This window comes from Lolium rigidum, chromosome 7, assembly GCF_022539505.1.
Source record: "Lolium rigidum isolate FL_2022 chromosome 7, APGP_CSIRO_Lrig_0.1, whole genome shotgun sequence".
Taxonomy (NCBI): domain Eukaryota; kingdom Viridiplantae; phylum Streptophyta; class Magnoliopsida; order Poales; family Poaceae; genus Lolium; species Lolium rigidum.
Window position 1 is genome coordinate 219,459,350 of NC_061514.1, and position 6,925 is coordinate 219,466,274.

Genomic DNA, 6,925 nt, shown 5'->3' on the forward strand with positions numbered 1-6,925 from the left:
TATCACATGGAAGGTTTTGGGTTCGGGTCTTATTCGGAGACTTGTAGTCCAACACTTGGGGCTTCCACCTATATAATGAGGGGCCAAGGGGAGGGGGCCGGCCACCCCAATACAACAAGGTGGCCGCACCACCTAGATGGCCGGCGCCCCCTCTCCCCAAACCCTAGCCGCCCACTCCTCCTTCTTCCCCGCACGCTTAGCGAAGCTCCGCCGGGATTCTCCACCGCCACCGATACCACGCCGTCGTGCTGTCGGATTCAAGGGGAGCTACTACTTCCTGCCCGCTGGAACGAGGAGGTGGACGTCGTCTTCATCAACAACCGAACGTGTGACCGAGTACGGAGGTGCTGCCCGTTCGTGGCGCCGTGATCAAGATCTTCTACGCGCTTTTGCAAGCGGCAAGTGAATGTCTACCGCAGCAACAAGAGCCTCATCTTGTAGGCTTTGGAATCTATTCAAGGGTGAGACTCGATAATCCCCTCGTTGCTACCGTCTTCTAGATTGCATCTTGGCTTGGATTGTGTGTTCGCGGTAGGAAATTTTTTGTTTTCTATGCAACGAATCCCTACAGTGGTATCAGAGCCGTGTCCATGCATAGATGGTTGCACGAGTAGAACACAATGGTTTTGTGGGCGTTGATGCTTATGTTGTCTTTAGTTTGAGTACTTTGCATCTTTGTGGCATAGTGGGATGAAGCGGCTCGGGCTAACTTTACATGACCGCGTTCATGAGACTTGCTCCTCGTTCGACATGCAACTTGTATTGCATAAGAGGCTTTGCGGGTGTCTGTCTCTCCTACTATAGTGAAGATTCAATTTACTCTTCTATTGACAACACTAGTATCACCGTTGTGGTTCATGTTCGTAGGTAGATTAGATCTTACTCGAAAACTCTAAACCACGTAAAATATGCAAACCAAATTAGAGACGTCTAACTTGTTTTTGCAGGGTTTGGTGATGTGATATGGCCATGATGTGATGATGAATATGAATGAGATGATCATTATTGTATTGTGGCAACCGGCAGGAGCCTTATGGTTGTCTTTAAATTTCATGTTGAGTAGTATTTCAAAGTAGTTGTAATGGTTGCTACATGAGGTGAACAACCATGAAGATGGCGCCATGGACCTTGACGCTACGCCTACGATGATGGAGTTCATGCCCGTTGATGATGGAGATCATGTCCGTGCTTTGGAGATGAAGATCGAAGGCGCAAAGACTAAAGGGCCATATCATATCACATATGAATTGCATGTGATGTTAATCCTTTATGCATCTTATTTTGCTTAGAACGCGACGGTAGCATTATAAGATGATCCCTCACATTAATATCAAGATAATAAAGTGTTCTCCCCTCGTATGCACCGTTGCACAGTTCGTCGTTTCGAAGCATCTCGTGATGATAGGATGTGATAGACTCAACGTTCACATACAACGGGTGTAAGCCATGTTGTACACGCGGAATATTTGGGTTTGCTTGACGAGCCTAGCATGTACAGACATGGCCTCGGGACAACGGAAACCGAAAGGTTGAACACGAGTCATATGGATGATATGATCAACATGTTGATGTTCACCATTGAAGCTACATCATCTCACGTGATGATCGGTTTAGTGGGAGTTCATTAGTAATTAGATTAAAACATGAACTAATTATCATAAACATAGTCTAAGTATTATTTTGAATTAATTTTGTAGTATTGGCATCCGTTTTCTACCATGCGCTAGTCTTGTAATTGAGATAGAAATACTGTTAAGTCTGACAAGAAACTTTACGGACTGGTACCGTATTGTTAAAGAATCAAGAAATGATTAAGTCCTATTGCAAACTTTTAGTAAACCTCACATTGTTGATTCAAAGAGCTATGGTTTCAATTAGTACCTAAAGTTATCTTGTCTCCGTGAAACTTGAAGTTCAAATCTGTTTGAAAAGTAAGGAGCTGAAAATTATTTTTCAGAAATAATCAAGGTATGAGATATATGTGATATCTAAGACCTTATTGCAAGATGATAGAGTATAATTTGGTGAGACTACATAAACTCATAAGTTTTATGGGAATGTACGAAGGTTGAAGACGCAAGGCGTCCCAATCCTCCAACTATTGGGGCACTAAAAATATTCGCATATCCATGAAGTAACCGTCCTTAGTATGCACCGTTGCTAAGACTCGTCGTATCGAAGCATCACGTGATGATCGGGTGTTATAGATTCTACGTGTGCATACAACGGGTGCAAGCCAGATTTGCACATGCGAATACTGAGGTTAAACTTTACGAGCCTAGCATGTATAGACATGATCTCGGAAAGTCATCATGATATAATGGATAAAATTATGAGTGAAATTGTTCATCATATTACAAAGTTACTAATAGTGAAATCTGGAACACTTGTCATATGATGATCAACTTCAAAGTAAGAACCTCAAGGTTATTGGTATTTGACCAACAAACCTAGAACTTAATGATGTTGAAGTGTTTTTCTGAATAATGAGGAAAGCTACAAGAGAAACTACAAAAGATTATTGGCAAAAGAAAGAAAAGACTAGAAAGTCTAGCTCAGGTGTATATAAATGATATACATGTTATGGTTGTATTCCTAGTTAGATCACACAATGAAATTATTGGGTATTAGTACCATATTGGTTGGTATTGTTGACGTCAGAAACCCCCTGGCGGGCAGAGACGGTCAACACGGTAGAGCCGGGAACAACTAGGGTTGCGGCTGGCCCCAGTCCCTCAGAGCGACGGCCCGCAAAGCCTCCTGGTCGCACGCACCGATGTTTATCACAAGGGCGTGCCACCCGACCTATACCCGGTCGGGAAAGTGTGGATGATGCCTCGCTTAGTTTCCTGCGAGGGCACACACGTAAACATTAAATACGAGCCTCGATCGGCTCTCGAGGTTATCTCGTGAATCGGCTCAAAGAGCCGATCCACCCATGATTCGGACGGGGTGTCCGAATATATGGTGGTCCTGCTTGATCAAGGTAAAGCTAATGAGATCTACGACGATTTAGGGTTTTCACCGCATAATCGGATCATCCTACTCCGAGGTTGGGCCTCGCGCTCGCGCACGGTGATCATAAGCCGATCCTAGACAGGGCCTAAAAACCAACACGAGGTTGATCCCCGGAACATCCTTTCTAGGGCTAGCAAACGTCACCCTACACGCCGCTGGATCCTCCCCCCCTTTGTAAGGCCTAACTATTGCAGATATTAAACTAATCCTTGTAGAACAAGGAGCAATCGTAACGGATCATATCTACTAAACTATGATCAAGCGGGGTGCCGCCCCTACACCTAAGATAGGTGTAAGGGCGGCTAGACATGCAAGGGTTGCACTACGAAAGCATGTAATATGAAGAACAATGCTAACCCTAACATGTCTAAGATAACTACGTTGCTCGCCATCAAAAGGCTTCGGTACGAGCAACGCATGAACAACGTGGGCAGGCTTGTGCTTGCCTAGATCGCAAGATGCGATCTAGGCAGCATGATGCTTACCGGTAGAAACCCTCGAGACGAAGGAGTTGGCGATGCGCCGAGATTTGTTTGTGGTTGAACGTTGGTTGTTGTTTATTCCATAAACCCTAGGTACATATTTATAGTCCAGCGGACTTTCTAATGTGGGCATGCACTAAACCGTGCACGAGATAAACTCTACTTTTAATCTAGATACAAACTATTGTAATTAAAGATACATGGGCAATCTGGCCCAATTTCACCGAGCAAGGCCGCTTCAGAGATCTTCAACGTGCAATCTTCCAAGCCCATCCTGATTGCGGCCCACCTCCTGATTTGGCCAAAATCTGGTGATAACAGGTATGAAGTGTCATACATAACAACGCAATACAAGAATACAATGGCCTAAGTGACTGACAAGGAATATGATAGGAATGCACGTCTGGAACAAAAATAAAGTGTTATTATGTTCATCGTTGGCATTCTATCTAGCCCTTAGAATTTATAATAAAGAACTTAATAATTGTTATTTTGCTCTGGTCAAATGAAAACAATGAGTTGTTCAAATTATGACATTACTCCATGTACGATGGATAAGTTATTATAAATCTTAATGGTGAAACACACATACATAACACTGACGCTAAAATTCCATAAGGTAATTGATTTGAATTCCACTTATTTGTGGAACCGCTATTTAGGTCATGTTAGAGAGGAACGCATGAAGGAACTCCATGCAAATGGATTTTTGGAGTCATTTGATTTTTTGAATCGTTTGGCGCTTGCAAATCTTTTCTAAAAGAGAATGACTAAAATACCGTTCATAGGCCAAGAGTTGAACGGGCAACTAACTTAGTGGAAACATACTGTTATCACCAGATTTTGGCCAAATCAGGAGATGGGCCGTAAGTGAGATGGGCTGGAAGGATATACGCGTGGAGGATCTCTGAAGCGGCCTGACACGAAGAAGTTGGGCTAAATTGCCCGTGTATCTGTAACATAGTAGGATACGTGTCGTTTAGAAGTTAGAGTTTAACCCGTGCACGGTTAGGTGCACGCCTGAATTAGAAAGTCCCCCGGACTATAAATATGTATCTAGGGTTTATGAAATAAACAACAACCAACGTTCACCACAAACCAATCTCGGCGCAACGCCAACTCCCCCTTCTCGAGGGTTTCTTCCGGGTAAGCACCATGCTGCCTAGATCGCATCTTGCGATCTAGGCAGCACACGTTTATTCGTCTTCCATGCGTTGCTCGTCATCGAAGCCTTTTTGATGGCGAGCAACGTAGTTATCATAGATGTTTTAGGGTTAGCATTGTTCTTTGTATCATATGCTATCGTCGTGCAACCCTTAGGTATCTAGCCGCCCTTACGCCTATCACGGGTGTAAGGGCGGCACCCCGCTTGGTCATTGTTTAGTAGATCCGATCCGTTATGATTGCTCCTTGTTCTGCAAGGATTAGTTTAATATCCGCATTGTTAGGCCTTACAAAGGGTTGGAGGATCCAGCGGCGTGTAGGGTGTCGTTTGCTAGCCCTAGACAGGACGTTCCGAGGATCAACCTCGTGTTGGTTTTTAGGCCCTGTCTAGGAACGGCTTACGATCACCGTACGCGAGCGCGAGGCCCAATCACGAGTAGGATGTTCCGATTATGCGGTGAAAACCCCAAATCGTAGTAGGTCGCTTTAGCTTTATCTTGATCAAGCAGGACCACCATCCGATCGTACACCTCATACGTATCATGGGTGGATCGGCTCTTTGAGCCGATTCACGAGACAACTCGAGAGCCGATCGAGGCTCGTATTTAACGTTTACGTGTATGCCATGCAGGAAACTAAGCGAGGCATCATCCAACACCTTCCCGACCGGGTATAGGTCAGGTGGCACGCCCTTGCATCAGCATCGGACGTGTGCGCGAAGGCTTTGCGGGCCATCGCTCGGAGGGACCAGGGCCAGCCGCAGATCTCGGGAGATTCCCGGCTCTACGGTGTTGCCCGTCGCTGCCCGCCGGTGGGTTTCTGACCGCAACACATTCTGGCACGCCCGGTGGGACGATCTTCGACATCCACCGCATCGCCATCTACATCCGAGATGGCGGAAGGCACTCCGGTCAAGTACGAGGATCTGACTGAAGAGCTCAAAAAGAAGCATGACGAGATCAAAGCAGTCCTCGAAGCCGACCTCATCGGCTCTTTCCACGAGAACCCGCTCACATGGCATCGGGTGGAAGGGGTTCTCACCTGAAGGCGCGCTCGATGGAGTGGACCTGTCCTCCCCGTCGAAGAACGCACCAGGTCGATGCGTCGGGAGATCAACTTCATGGTGGCTCATTCGCTGCACCGCCACTCGAGAGCCCGGTGAACACTTTGGAGCGTGTCGCTCTGCGCGTGATCCAGGAAATCATGAGCCATCGGTATTCTCCGTCGGGACCAGCTGCGGGGACTTACCAAGGAGAGATGCCACTCCAGTCCCGTCCGCCGCTGCCGTTCGCGTTGGCAGCACCAGAAGTGCCGAATTCATCGGCATACGTCGTCTACAAGATTGGTGGTGACCCTAGTGACTACCAATTCTTACATGAGGCACCCAAGGAGATCCCCACGGATACACGTGCGCATACGTGCCGGACCGCGATGATCGGGCGCTCTCAAACCAGGCTGCAACAGCAGGGACTTCTGGAACAGCCGGAGGAACGTCGGCAACAGATCTTGAGAAGCAGACGTGGCTAGCTAAGTACGCCACTCCGACAAACCTCCAGAGCTCAGCTCCTGCAGTTGGCTCAGAGTTGGAAAAGCAAGCATGGCTGGCTAAGTATGCCACCCCGGCGAATCTTCAGGGTTCGACGCCTACAGCCATCACCGCGGATCAGATTTGTACAATTCTGAAAGACCAGTTCGGCATGATGCCGAAAAGGAGGACAATCGGCTATACCAAGCCGTACCCCAACGAGTACGAATTGATCCTGCTACCACCCAAATATTGGCTCCCTGACTTCACAAAGTTTAGTGGATCAGATGGTTCCAGCTCCATCGAGCATGTGAGCCGATATTTGGCACAGCTGGGCACGATCTCAGCATCAGACGAGCTGCGTGTGAGGTTCTTCGCACGAGTCCCTCACAGGATCGGCTTTCGGGTGGTACACATCGCTGCCACCAAACTCAATCCGGACTTGGAAGCGAGTTGGAAGAGCGGTTCCACGTGCGGTATCACTCGGAGGCTTCGGGGCTGGTATTGCCGATCTAGCACAAGTAAGACGAAGCGCGGGGAAACGGTGGCGGAATACGTCCGGCGCTTCAGGACCGTTAGGAACCGATGCTATTCGGTTCATGTAAGTGAAAAAGAAGCGGTCGAGTTGGCGGTGGTGGGTCTCTCATCATCGATCAAGGACGTGGCCTCCCAAGCGAGACTACCCTTCACCGGCACACATGGTGCGAAGGCTGTCGGCATATGAGCTGCGCCATCC